Below are 14,813 nucleotides of genomic sequence, written 5' to 3'. Positions count from 1 at the left end.
CTTTCAACAGCCATTCTTCTGGGAGAAAACTTTATTTCTCCTAAACTAAATTTTTTTAAATGAATTGAATTTTGCATTGGAAAGAGTCTTTAGGTATATTGGATTTTTTATCCACAACAAACAAAAAGAGACCTCACCCAGAATAGTCAAAGCTCAATAGTTGTGCAGTTACCTGTATACATGGGTCCTTAGTTTAAAGTCCTTCTTTGCCCAACTCAGAAAATGACATTTTTACCTCCCAGCTGAGTATCCTGGATATGGAAATAGGATCAATCATACCCTTTCTTTAGCACGGTAACATTCTATGTAAAGAATCCAGTGGGCCAGCTACTTAAAGACTGACCCAATGGTCACCGTGTTCCCTTGAGAAGCAAGAAGCAGAGACCCAAGGTCCCTCTATGATAAATATTTAATCATTTATCTGACATGAAATAGTTCCATTAAGACAGCTTGGAAAAGAACACTCTGCCAGCTACCCTACATGTCTAGTCAGCATGAAAGACCTTGCTCATCTTGTTCCATCTATAATTATACACTAAAGAAAGAAAAACATGATAATAGACAGCTTTTTGTTGTAGCATACTGCTTTGATCACTATAAAAGCCAGAAAACCCATATGGGAAATAAGGGTGAAGGTTTTAGCTAGAACTATTTATTGATTACAGTGATAGATATTTTTCACCAATTTTTAAATCAAGATGTGGTTCAAGTTCAAGCGGTTATTATTCAGGGAAGTCTCATGGCCAAGTCAGTCAGGAGGGATTATTAGGAGGTTACACTAATTTCTTTGGGCTCTGTCAGTTTAGAATTTATGAAGATGACACAACACAGGAAGGCAAGTCAGCAGCGAAGGGAAGTGAGTGACCTACTGAGCTGGTTGCATGGTTAGGCCAAACGTTCAGACAGTGGCCACAGTCCCCTCAGATTTGAGGATAAATATCTACTCTGAACAACCATATGAGATTTTGGACAGAAAAGGATCTTGTGGGCTTCTCCACAAATCCAAAAGAGTAAACAGAAATCCATTCTTTTCTTCCAAGGCTGTTTACTATTTAGGCAGCCAGAGCTGCAATATAAAGTACTACTCCTCTATAAAATCTTTTGTAACCTGAATATTATTCTTATATTGAAATGCTTTTGAGTCACCAGTACTTCAACCAGATTTCATAGCAGAGAAAAACAGCAGAGAGTATGAAATTCTTGCTCTAGATATCTACCATCTAGCCTGTCCAAAGCAGACTTACTCTCTGAACTCCATTATATTCATGGGGAGATAATCAATACAGTTAATGGAGTTTAAAGAACAATTCATCTGATCAAATTTAGGACAAGATGAACTGCTCTCTAGATGCCACTGACTGTATTGGCTATATCTTCATTGACTCTAATGGGACTTACACAATTAATTCAAATATGGCCAGATGCATTACATGCGACCAAGGCAAGATGAATCTTAACTAGACCCTTTCCATTATGTGGGTAATGAAAATACTCACAGGGACATTAGACAGTGCATAAGACTTTTTTTGTTTAAATCTCTTTGTTTCATCTGAAATTGAGCTGGACTGCCCTCAGCCTTTATCGCAGCTAAGAAGCTGAGAGCAAGCAGACATATTGCTAACAGTACTGTTCCTTGTGTGACATGGTGTAAAAGAACTGCTGTACCTCAGCAATGCTTCACTGGCTGGCTATCTAGGTTTGAGCAGATTACTGGCTTTGATGTGTATGTGAATATGCATAAATATGCATCCCTAGAAATCAAACTGTAACCTTGTCTGCTTGTAGCACTGTCCCCAAATCAGTAACACAAGGGATAACGGGACTTTGGAGTTGAAATTTTCAAACACTTGACTAACTTATATTGCTTGGAAATGAGAATGTTGGATCCTCAGTATTCCATTATTACTTTCCTTAGATTGTAAAATATGTTTAGTTATGTGTGACATAATGGAATTATTTTAACATAAATTCAAATCCCAGTAGATGAGTACAAGAATCTAAATATAGGAAAAAAACAGAAATAAAAATATTATGAATGTTTTAGAAAGAGCTACATGCCAAAATATTTTAAAGAATGCTAGAAGGTGAAAAGTTTCATGTAATAACTGTTCTCATAAAGTATATGCAAATATTCACTATAATGAATAAAATATTATTAAACTCTTTTGTACCCTGAATCCATGTTTGGCTCGACCTTATCTCATTAAGAACTTGGTGCTGAAATAATATCTGCCAGATGGCATTATAATTCTGAGTCCAAGGAGCATGGGCTAATTCCTTCAAGTGAAATGTTTTCAGCCAGGACATATCAGAAGTGGTCTCCTGTTACCTTTAAAATTTGTTTAACAGAGACCAATCGTTTGTCTAAAAGTACAGTCATACCGTTCAGTCAAATTCCAATACTTTAACTGACAGGAACACAATTTAAAATGACCAGCTGGGACAGTCCATTTTATTTCTTGTTATTGATTCTAGCAGGAAGAATAATCTGTGAGTTTGTCTCAAAAGTTCATTAATACAAAATAGTTGTTTTCTACAGATTTATAGATATCATGGATATTTTAAATTTTATATCACAGTTAAATTATTTTGGTTTCATTACTGACAATATTTCTGTAAATTTCTAATTTTCAAAAATTCTATTCCTCTCTGGGCATACGTTATTTACTGGTAAAAGTAAGAAAAAGGACATTGTTTCTCCAAAAACATAGGACAACCTTCAGCTCCTGTGTAAGATGGCAGCAAGGAGATTCTTTGTAGTTTTACAACTGAATATATGTGCAGACCACAAGCTCTGTCATTTTGAAAAGGGATTTATGTCATTCTGAGCATGTAGTTATGAACAGCACAACTGCCATAGGTCAGTATGCAAACTAGAAGCAAAAGGATAAAGAAACTCCATTTGAGCTTTCAAAACCACAGGGAAGTAAAACAGGTACATTAAGCTATTAAAAATGACATGATACAAAAATGCAGACCTCATCAGGTTCATCTCGTTTGAGTCATGATACGGAATTGTCATGGTTTAGGAATGGTATTCCCCAAATTAGTACTCTCACTAAAAAGAAAACCACAAGCCTCTCCCCTCTCCCCCTCTGGTGGGAGACAGAAGGCAGAGATCATAAATTGATATAAGAACAACTTACTGGAAAAAGCAATGAGATAAGAAAATGAACAGTAACAGCAACAATACTAATAACAGAAAGTGCACATAGGAGAGGGTGGTTTACATGAAAAATGCTCACCCAGCCTGACCCAAGGCAGTTTCACCCCAGATAAAGAACAATGGTTAAAGGTTTCCCCACCCTGCCACACTGTCCCACCCAAAGCTATGTCCAACTTCCCAGAAGCAGACTCCCTTCCTTCTGCCCCCAGAGGTGATGTTTTTGGTGTGGAATAACAACCCAGACAAGCCCACATGGCTCCAAGGCACTCATGGCTACCACCAAAAAAATTAACCGTGTCCTGGCCAAACCCAGGAAAGGAACCACAGTGGGGCCAGGTGGATTACATAGACTATCCTGAGTAATGAAATTACAGGAAGAAGTAAATTAAAAATAAAAATGAAATAAAAAGAAAGGCAGAATTGTAATTTTAAAAGTCAGGGTGGAAAGAAAAGCTGCCAAAAAGTCCTGTATGAGCAACAATGACAGTCCTGTTATCCCAGACAAACTCTCTTCCACTTGAGAGTCAGCCCAAGGACATGAATGCTGAAAATAGTTCGATGCAAATGTCAGGAAAGACTGAAGACCTCTTTCTGGATGTCATCTCGGAGACAGACCAATGAGCCAGGTGTGCTAGACTATAACTTGAACCTACCAAGCCCCTGCTTATAGAAAGTATGTGTTTCAATATGGCAATAGGGCAGAACAATATTTATTAAGAGAATGGCCACCCTGAGTGACTGACTCAAAACCTGGGCTTTTAAACAGTATTGGGGAAGAGCTGTTTAGCAGCAAGCATCCATTTTGACTCAGCAAAATTACATTCTTGGTCAATCAGCAGGTTCTCAGACAGAATGATAATGCTCAGAAAGGAGCTTCACAGATATGCATTAAATACCAGAGAAACCCTGTAACTTGATGTGGATTGAAATCACCCACAGACTAAATTTATCTGCTAGCAAAGTATACAAATGCTGCTATACAAATGATCCTGAATATCAGTGGACCTCCACAGGATGAAAAACTAAACACAATAAATCCACTCAGATCTTCTAAAGGACTATAGCCTACCTTATCATGGTCAGGAATTAGGAGCTGTCAGACCATAGTCATTGACTATAAAAACACATCAGTATCTTATATATTCTGGCTCCACTAGGTAATACTGTGCTACTACCCACATGCATATTCATGTAATACACATGCAACCTCAACATCTCAATAATCATAAGAGATTTGCAGAAGTGCTTTATTTTCTCTTTTTTTTTCTTTTGTAGATGCCTGTCTGTGTGTGTTTAACAGCATTGTGTTGGTCTTCAGTTTCATTCTTCCGGCTTTAGGAGTAACACAGACTAACCAGAACTGATAGTCAGCAAACAGCAGGGAATTGCTTTCAAAGCAGGAGAAACAGAGAAGATATTTTTGATCATGTTTTTGACCTGTTCCAGTGACCCTGTGGAGCACAGCACAAAACTTCACGAACGGAAATATTTGTTCAAAAAGGCATCTGAACCTCAGGATGTTGTAGCAGAAATTGTAGGCTGGTATTTTTTTTACAAGTCTCTTCAGGGTGTTAACTGTAGTCAGGGTGTAGAGACTATTCTTAGTCAGCATCAGTGTTTTATACTGATCTTAAGCACTATACTCATTTTAGTGCCTCACAGATCTTACCTACCAAAATTTAATTTTCAGCATGGTCACACAGCATTCAGTCAGCTTAGCACGTGGACATACTCTTACTTTGATGGTGTTTCTTTAACACTAACTACTTTAGCAAGAAGTGCTGTGCATTTCCAAATGTTAAGTTTCCATAGTTGTAAACATCAAAATAATCAATTCCATGTGCAGAATTGCAGATTGAATAGTGGTATTAAATCACATTAATCCTTCTGCTTTGATGTACACCTTCTTTATCCAGCAACAACAATCACCCTAGCAGGAAAGACAGTAATAGCAGATCTTCTGATGCTCAGAGAGTTCAGCCACAATCTATGAGGTTTAGCAGAGATCAACCCTTAAATCTCTGAAGCCAAATTAGAACATAAGACAAACTAGCTTTGTTTCAACTCCCACTTCCTGAGTTTTTCTGTTTTCTTTACACCACTTAGAGACTTAGTCTTCCTGTGCCTAAGACCTTTCAATTCCATAATCCTCCCTCTAGCTGTATGCTCTGTAACCTCTGAATGCAAATCAAGGGACCTCAGCTGGTGTTTCTGGCTGGCTGCTAAACAGTCTTCTCACGCTCCTGTTAAAGTCCCCTTGTGTTACACAGAAAATGCTCCCTAATTCACTTAAACTTTAGAAAATATCACGGTGCAAAGAATTTGCACCAAACTATTTCAGACTTTTATATTTCTGCAAAGATGTTTAGGTTTGAATATATACATAGCAATTTTATACATGGAGAAGAGCAAAGAGGAATTCTACAGGACTTTGGGTCTTATTCATACCAGTTCATCCGATAGGCCAGAGGACATTTTCATGTCTGCCCCTCACTCCTGACCTAGTATATGAGCATAGTCTAGCTGCAAATTTGAAAGTTATTTTTCATTTTATCTGAAAAATTTTAGATTTATTTCATTTTCCCCAATTAAGCATAAATCCTTCACAATATCAGTCAATAAAGAAGGACAACCAAGTAGAAACATTCAACTGCTCAGAAGACAGCTAATGAGATTTATCTATTGTGTAAGTCAAACTTTTTCTATAAGAAAATTTTGCATCCTGTTAACTTTGTTTCCAATTTTTCTCTCCCCTTTCTTGCATTTACTTGAGTCCCACCCCCAGGGAAACAAAAAAGCTGATGAACATCAGCAACCTGATTCCACGCAGGCCATTTTTGAATAACTCTCAGAAGACTAGGAACAAGCAAATCCTAAGATTGGCCATGGCCAAGGGAATTGACACAGATCCCTACTTGCCAGAGGTGATTTTTTCCAGTTTTCTGCTGCAAATTCTAAATGCCTTGCTCAGCTGTTTATTAGAGTCAGAAATTAGCAAGTTCTTTGCAGAGCCTGCAAAATATTTGGAGCTTATCTGGATGGTGCCACAGGATCTCTACAGAATGGATCTCCAGATATTATTGATGACTGGTCATGTGCACTGTCAGAATGAAAGTGAAAAAACTACAATTGAATATAGATATCATGGTTGGTTTGTTGGTGGGGTTTTTTCTTCCATATTCTGTAAGATCTAAGACACTGCTTCTCTCACTGAGAAAAGGGATAGTTGAGCCATTTTCCCTCTCAATGTGGACCAATAAGCAGATAGATATTCCTCCCTGGAAGAAGGTTAGAGGAGGTCAAATTTATGACTTCATCATGTAAAATACAAGGGGTGTTTTATGGATATTTGATTACCTAAAAATTTATAACAAAAACATCGATATTCTTTATAAACAAGTTGATTTTGGAAATGATGACACTGTTCAGAGGTCTAGCTTGCAGGCTACTGACCTTCACTCTTAGGGAAGGGAGATGATGCCACTCAGGGCTCCTTTGGTCTGTTGTCCCTGAATGACAGTGTTCAGACAGAAGCCCTGCCACGTAGAACAAGAACATAAATCAACATAGTTCTTATAGGATGTGAAAAGCATTTGATGTTTGGGGAAAAAGAGAACATCCCTGTCCTGTTATCTTTATGAAAGTTCACCAAGTTTCTTACTCTCAGCCTAATCTGCAGAGACTGACTCTCCAGCTGTCCTGGGGGGCAAAGTAGTTACTTCCCATGAAATGTCTTCAGAACTACCCCAAACTGAGTGTTCAAAGGACTTAAAAGCCATAAAAGAGAATTGATAGGTAAAGGGATCATAGACACACATTTACACCCTTCGCATACAAGATGTAAAGCATGAACACCTGAATCTTATTCTCTGATAAGACCAGACTGAAATACATTAATAAAAAATGTGTGGACACATTTATTTAGTAACTAGTAGGCAGAATAATTTGATATGGCTCATGCAGTCATTAGGACACAATAACTATACAGGCTGACATTCCCACAGGCAGCGAGAAAAAGAGCTACTGTTGTCAACAGCTTACATATATATGTCTTTTTGCATAAATGTATTACTTTGTTTGTGGTGGCACTAAAAGGATGTGGAAGTAAAAGAGTGCATATATTTCCAAGATTAAAGCAAGATATCCAAGTTCAACAACTGTCTGCTTCTGATTTTTAAAAAAAATACTATCTTGATGTTTTCCTATGTCACCAAACAGCTCTTTATCCTTGCTTTTCTTCCGCTATTTACAAGACAAAAAATCTCTTTTCTTATAGAGCTAAAGAAACAAGAATCTCACTGGTTTTAACCAGGGGAAAGGATGGACAAGTCATCGTATACTTGAAATTCCCAGGAAGAATTTTACGAGAAACAAGGAGAGGGTTAATTTCTCTGTACTGTCAGCAGGCTTCCTTCACCCCACAGCAAAAATTCCAGAACAGAACGGTAAGACCCAAATAACAAGGCAAATCATAATCATGATAGCAAATAAATAACAGTGTTAAGACATATTCCAGTCATCTTTTTTGCCTTTTATTTTGCCAGAGGCATTCTACTTTTTTCTATTAAAATAAAACAAATAAAAAGCAGTAACATTCTTTATCAGCTTTGAAAATATTACTTTAAAAAATGGATCCCTCTCAGCAATTTTATTAAAATAAAGTTGAATATCTTCTGGTTTTAAAAGTGGAAATGATTCCGTGCTTTTAATTTCTTTCTGAAGTAACGAATTGCACAGCACCAGAATGCTGCTTACCATTACTGGTTCTGGCCTTAGGGAATGTTACTTTATTACCTTTCCAAACCATACTTCAGAGGAATTAATTAATTGATGCTCTTAGCAGCCTCATCCTGACAAAAACATATGATACTCAAATGTTAAACATGGAAGCTAAGATGAAACTGTCAGGAGAAGGCTGAAAGTGGTTATTAATATGGGTTTTGATAAATATCTTCTCAGGCTCACACTGTGCCTCGTCTACTTTCATCTTGGAAAGTAGTTAATCTGATTGATGAAGATCCTGTTTCAGATTGTCTCCATGCTGAGTTTAATAACTGCTTCTTTTTTTTCTCAAAAATAAAAAGTCCCTTATTGCAAGGCAAAAAAGCTTTGCACTGGCAATCATGTAAGAAGCCTAACAGTGAAACCCTTGGGTTTTTCCACATTCCATGCTTGAACAGTGTTGCTTAATTACCACACCATGCCATATATGACAGTCCACTCCCTCCTCCCTGGGTGCTTTGCAAAGCAGACTCTGATAAGAAAATTGTCATATGCTGCTAATGTTAAGCCCTTAGGCTTAAAAGAGTAAGTTCATCATGGCATCCTATCAGGCCTCCAGCACAAAGGGGCAACACAGCAAGCCAGCTTTGTGTCATTACTAACATTCCAGTGTTAAAAATGGGGTTTTGTTATTATTTAAATTATTCCATTTTAAACATATAGTCACAGTTATGGCTGCCAAGTTGAATAGAAAGGTGTACAGATTAGCATCTGTAGATGCATTACCATACAGAAACCAAACTTCAAAATACAGTATATATTTTAGAAGAGAACTTGAAATATTTTCTAAGCAACTAATTCTACAGATAAACTTGGATAACATTGAGGGCTACTGCAATACTGAGGAACAGGTTGTATCCACAATCCAGGCAAGACTCTACAGCCCCTTAGGAAATTGTCTGGGAAATGTTATTTTGTGTGAAAATACTGATTCATCAGAAAATAAATTTAGAAAGGTTCAATTTCTGCTGCCTTTTGTTCCAAAAATGATATAACAGAATGTTCTTTTTTTGTGTATGTTTTTATCTGAAAGGGCTCTTTATTTCAGATTGTAGTTGCTTTTCATAATTAAAAGCATGAAGGGAAAATATATCTAAGTAAATGTAGAAAACTGTTTCAATTCACTGAAACTTTGTTTTTATACTGGCACCATGCAAATATTTCTGAAAGAGCAGCAAAATGTTTTCATTCTGTAAAGAATTACAGTATATTAGGGCAGCATTCCATGAAGTCTTCTCTTAACAATGTAGACAAACTCAGTTTTGTTCCTGCATGACCAAGGGGTCTACTGGGAATATAGTGCTCCTTGTTCCAGCAGCGGAGGCCTTAGCAGACATCTGAGGGGATAGAGAAGATGTGAATCTGTGTACAATGAAGGGAAAACACCTGAAGGGTCAGGCTTGGTGTTCCTTGCAGTAGTGGTAAGGAACAGGCCAGGCGAGAATTTAAATTAGACATCTGTTAGAGGCAGGAGCCACCTTTCCCCACATACCCAAACCCCTTACTGGTGGTATTGCAGAAACTGATATGGTTTTCCAGGGCCTAAACACTGATAAAGGAAATAGGAAAGGCCCACAACATCCACCGTTCATCAATTCCCACATGTAAGCTAGCGTTGTTCCTTCCCTCACCAGGGAAGGAAGCAGTTATTTACTGTGAGGGAAGTTGCACCACTGCCTGCAAATGCCACACACACTGTGGCATACCACAGGGAATCTTGAGTTTGCTGCCAGTCAAAAGACTGATGATATCTCTATTTCTTTTGAAATGGAGGAAAAGCTTCTCACATACCCTGACTCCAACAGAGCACTAAAACATAGCACTACCTGTATGCTTTCTCAAAATATGAAGAGGGGAGGGGAGGGGAAAAGGAAAGGTCTCACTTTCCTGAAAGTTAATGCCTTGATAAACATACAATACAACATGTTTAAATGGCACTCTTATCAGTGTCATTTTATCAGATTATGCTGCTCATAACAATTTTAAACATCACATGAGTGCCTTGGGTGCTGCATTATTTTAGGTGTACTTTCCCGGAGGAACAGCACGCTGAGCCAACTGCCAGCAAATGTAGAACACAAACTTTGCAGGGAAGGACTAGAAATGCTTAGGCTGCCAATCTACACAGGAGCAGCTGGTGGATTTTCACTCCAAATTGGTGTGGCTTGTTTTGTTTTGTGGTAAGTTACAGAGACTGCAAGAAGGAGAAATCAACTGATCCGAACAGGTAAACAGAGACCATTTCATATCAAAATGGAAATAAAATCACACTAGACTTGATTAAAAAAAAAGAAAAAAGGTTAAATAATTAGTATTTTTATAATGATGCCGACTCAGATTTTCTCTTGCCCTCTGAGTTTTTACAGTTTCACACCAGAAGGGAGGACAATAAGAAACTGTATATCTGCAACTGGGAATTATCTTTACATGGGTGTCCCAGTAGGAGAAAAGCAGATGTGGATTTTGCCATAATGGGCATCGTCACTCATTCCCATAGCAGGACTGATAGAATGTGTATCAATAGAGGAGCAGGAGGACTGAAATGAGATATTCTTATTTATTCATGATTGTAAAGATGAATTGCTAAATAGCAACCTTTCATCCCCAAAAGGACACCCCAAAGACTTCCACAACTGATTACATTACCAGAACTTTCCTCCCTGAATTCTTCATGGTCAACCTATTTTTCTCAACTATCAAAATTAAATTTATTTTTCAGAAAGGTATTTATAATCTGCACATATTAAATATGTCCTGCTTGTCTCAGGTCTTCTCAGACATGCTGTAGTTGAGTCTCTCATTCTTATGCATTCTTCAAAAAAAGGAGCAACTTGACTGTCTTTTGGTGGGAGTTTCATATAACCAAAAAGACAGATATGGTTTCCTCTGCTGAAAAGCAGAACTATGAGTACTGTGAGTAATGAAGGGCATGCAAGTAAGTGAGATTTCTCAGTAGGAGAGAGGCAGAAATTGGGGCCAGGGGAGAGAAGAAAGGAGAAAAAAAAAGGGAACATTTAGGTGAGAAAGGAATTCTTTGTGGATGGAGATGATAAATTCTTTGGTGGAGCAAACCCAGGAAAAACTAGTAAAATTAGATATTTTGCATGCAAAATTTAATATTTTTATCCTTCATGCATACAGAAGGTTTTTGTGGTTTTGTTGGAATTTTCCTTCAAATTATGAACATTATCTTTCATGTGTGGATGAGGAGGGGGAAGGGGAAGTGACAGAGGAGTGCTGATTCTACCCATGATGATTCATAGCAAAGAAATTAGTACAACCACCGTCTCTTTCTCTACATTAGTTACTGGTATTCTTGTGTCTCTTCCTATAGCATTAAATGGTATGTAGCAGAAGAAAGATCAGTGGAGGATCTCTTAAAATTTTTTAACCATCTATATCACCAGTTGATATAGGTATTCCCACTCCATCCACTTATCTCTGGTTTGTTTTATGTATAACTCACTAGTTTTCTTCCCATAGCAAGGCTGGGAAAATCATACAATGAGACTTCTCATCCTGAAGCATAGTCTTTATCTGTCATGATGCCATGAAGATTTTTGCCTTTTCTTTTATACCCGTTACAGCTTTTTACAACTTCTGTATTCCTAGTGCTTTTTGCCTACATTCTTGGACTTGTTTGTCAAGCTAAGAGACTAAACATTTTAGAAGCTTCGTAGTTAGGGATCAGTGTGCCCCAGACCCCAAGGTCCTCTCCAGAACACATTCTGTAAACCAAGATAGAACCATCCAGGGGAAGGTTCCTTGGGGAGGGGGGCTCACTTGAGCCTCTCATTGGGGAATCTTTGATAGATATGCTAATTAGTAAAACCTATAATGTTATACCCGATCTTTGGGGATATACTCGGTGTGGTGCATCTCGATGCATATGACCTGGACGCGTGCACCTAAGGATCCTTAAAATAAATACCAAGGTAAAATCCCTTTTCCCCTTCTAACCATGTACGACTCTTGATTTTAAGACCAGGAAAAGGCATCAGTCAGGCCGGTGCCGTAGGGGCAAATCTGTGTGAGTTCTGGGCCTCCCCAGAAAGGATCTTGAGACACTCAAAGGTGTCCAGAGAAGGGCAACAAGGCTGGTGTCTAGACAACAAGGGTCTAGAACACAAGCCCTATGAGGAGCGGCTGAGGGATCTGGTGTTGTTTAGCCTGGAGAGGAGGAGGCTCAGGAGAGAGCTTATCACTCTCTACAACTCCCCCAAAGGAGGGTGCAGCCAGGTGAGGGTTGATCTCTTCTCCCAGGCAACCAGTGGCAGGATAAAGGGACACAGTCTTAAGCTGCACCAGGGGAAGTTTAGGCCAGACATTAGGAAAAAAATTCTTAACAGAAAGAGTGATTGGACAGTGGAATGTGTTGCCCAGGAAAGTGGTGGAGCCACCATCCCTGGAAGTGTTTAAAAATAGACTGGACTTGCTACTCAGTGCCATGGTTTAGTTGATGAGGTGGTGTTTGGGCATGGGTTGGACTTAGGCTCAAAGGCCTTTTCCATCCTGATTAATTCTGTGATTCTTTTGTAAATGAGAACATTCTATTAACATGGGTAAAACTTGTCTGCTAACAGGAAAGGTCAACTGGCTCATCAGTTTGTACTGGGGGGTACTGAACCCTGCTCTTTTTTTTTTCTTTGCTATTCCTACATTTTAATACAAAGAAAACAATTAGTCTTCTGGAAAAATGATAGCTGAGGTTTAATTTATTTGAGAGGATTAAATTTCTACACCAACAAACAGTAGCTTTTCAAAAAAATACAGTACACTGTTGGCAAATTATTATTAAGAAATGCAGTTTTAAGAATTCAAATTGGTATCAGATTGGTGGCAGCTCTTCTGAGAAGCTGTGAGGATATACATTAGTTACTTTAGCATCTGTGGAAGAAACTGTAGGCCTAAGTGTCTTGCTTTTGTTTGTATCAATCCCTGTGACTGTTAAAGCGATAAGTATGTCTGACATGTTTCATTTCAAAGAAACCTCTTTGTGACTAACAATGAGTTGATCTCATTACCTGCTTCTTGTATCAGTCTGGTGAAAGAGTAAATCTGAAGTTCAATTTGTCAGTCTTTCTTCTTAATCAGTCTGGAAAAAAAGTCTTTAAACTAAAGTGACTAATTCAGAAAAAAATAAATGGAGAACTAGACGTTCTTATCTTTTGAAATCTGGGCTCTAGCTGGAAGCTACATTTTTTTATTAAAATACCTTTTATAAGCCTAAGATATTAACTAGTCTAGAAAGAACATTTATCAAAGCTGCAGTTAGTCTCTGAAAAGCAGTTAGATCTGAGGAAAATGAAATTAAATATGAAAATTCAGTGCCACTGTGGAACGAAGCACTGCATGGAAATATAAAAGTGCTGGTATATATTACAGTAGTTTAGCACACACCACACAGAACAAGTCATTACATAATTATAATTAAAGTTGCTTAATTGTATTCCTACATTATTATTACCAAAGGCAAGAATCAAGAAACATTCACTCATATATGTGAGTCTAGCCTTCACTAAGGCTTATCACCCTTGGGAATACAGGCATCCACAACAGAGTAAATCAAAGTACCAGATACTCCCTTGGTTTGCTGCTATGTCTTCTATGTCACTCATCTTTGTAAAATATGACCATTTAAGAATGTATTGTGCATGAGCTAAACTTACTGTAAAGAATTTCAGTTTCAAATAAGAGGATAAGAGTACTCTCAAGAGTAGGACACTACTCAAGCAGGAGAAAATACAGGTATTATCAAAATAGCAATATCCAAACTGAGTCACTGAGTGAAGAACAGGGCAAGATGAAGTCACTTGAATGAATATAACAGCAAAAGATAGTGGACAAATTGGGAAAAAATAGGGTAATTTAATAGCATCAGTTGAAAGGAGAGTGAAGTCCAAGAATCATCAAGGTCACCTCAAAGACACTCAGTCAAGAAAGGGCCTGAAATGGGAAGAGACTTAAAGTTCTAAGTACAAGAAGTCTCTCAAGGACTATCAAAGAGTTCAAGCTGAAATTAAGCAAACAACATGAGCTAGAAATAGAAAATGCAACATTTAATATAAAAGTAATATTTGAAGTGCTCAAACATGCTTATTTAGGCATTCAAAGTTCAAGTTTTGGCTAACAGGAACAAATATACATTTCCCCTTACTTTATATTATTATATATAGTATGTGTTTGAGTCAACTATTTCATCTTCACAACCATGGTGCACAGGAGGAACTTTTCAGAAATGAAAGTTGAAATGCACATATTTTTACAAGAATTCAAAGGAACATGTCAGCTTATTCAATTTTTAAAAAATGGCTTTACATTGTGTAATGACCTAAAAAGCATGTGGAAGAAATCCATGTGAAAATGAGTGATGAGTAAAAATTCCATACAACAAAAAGAAAGTCCAGGTTTGGTGGGGAAAGTTTGCTACATACAGCACTGAGCAGTACCTGTCTGCCTCCTGTCATTGACACTCACCTGGGTGGGACAGGGTTCAATTTGGTGCATTTGCTCTACCTCACTTGTCTTCAGCAAACCCTGCTTTCAGTTCCTGCTGCCCCACCACTTCACTGTCTGTACTTGATTTAGAAAGCAAATTTGTCCACTGCCCATGGCATATGTGAGTGGAGAATTTCTGCTGGATTTCTTTGCGGAGATATACTTACAGCTTTTTACCGGCTAGGCTCGTAGTTCAATGCCTTAGAAAGCCTCGGGCAGCCTAGAGAGGTAGCACGGGCAATCCAGCATTTCAGTAGCTCTAAAAGCGGTAAATCACAGCTGCAAAACTGATATCACCAGCAGAAGCAAAGAGGGAGAAATATAGCTTTTGGTTTGCCTAATTCCCACAATTAGAGCTTTCAAATAG

Source organism: Corvus brachyrhynchos, unplaced genomic scaffold (genome assembly GCF_000691975.1).
Source record: "Corvus brachyrhynchos isolate BGI_N302 unplaced genomic scaffold, ASM69197v1 scaffold142, whole genome shotgun sequence".
Classification (NCBI taxonomy): domain Eukaryota; kingdom Metazoa; phylum Chordata; class Aves; order Passeriformes; family Corvidae; genus Corvus; species Corvus brachyrhynchos.
Note: the sequence above shows the minus strand (reverse complement) of the source record.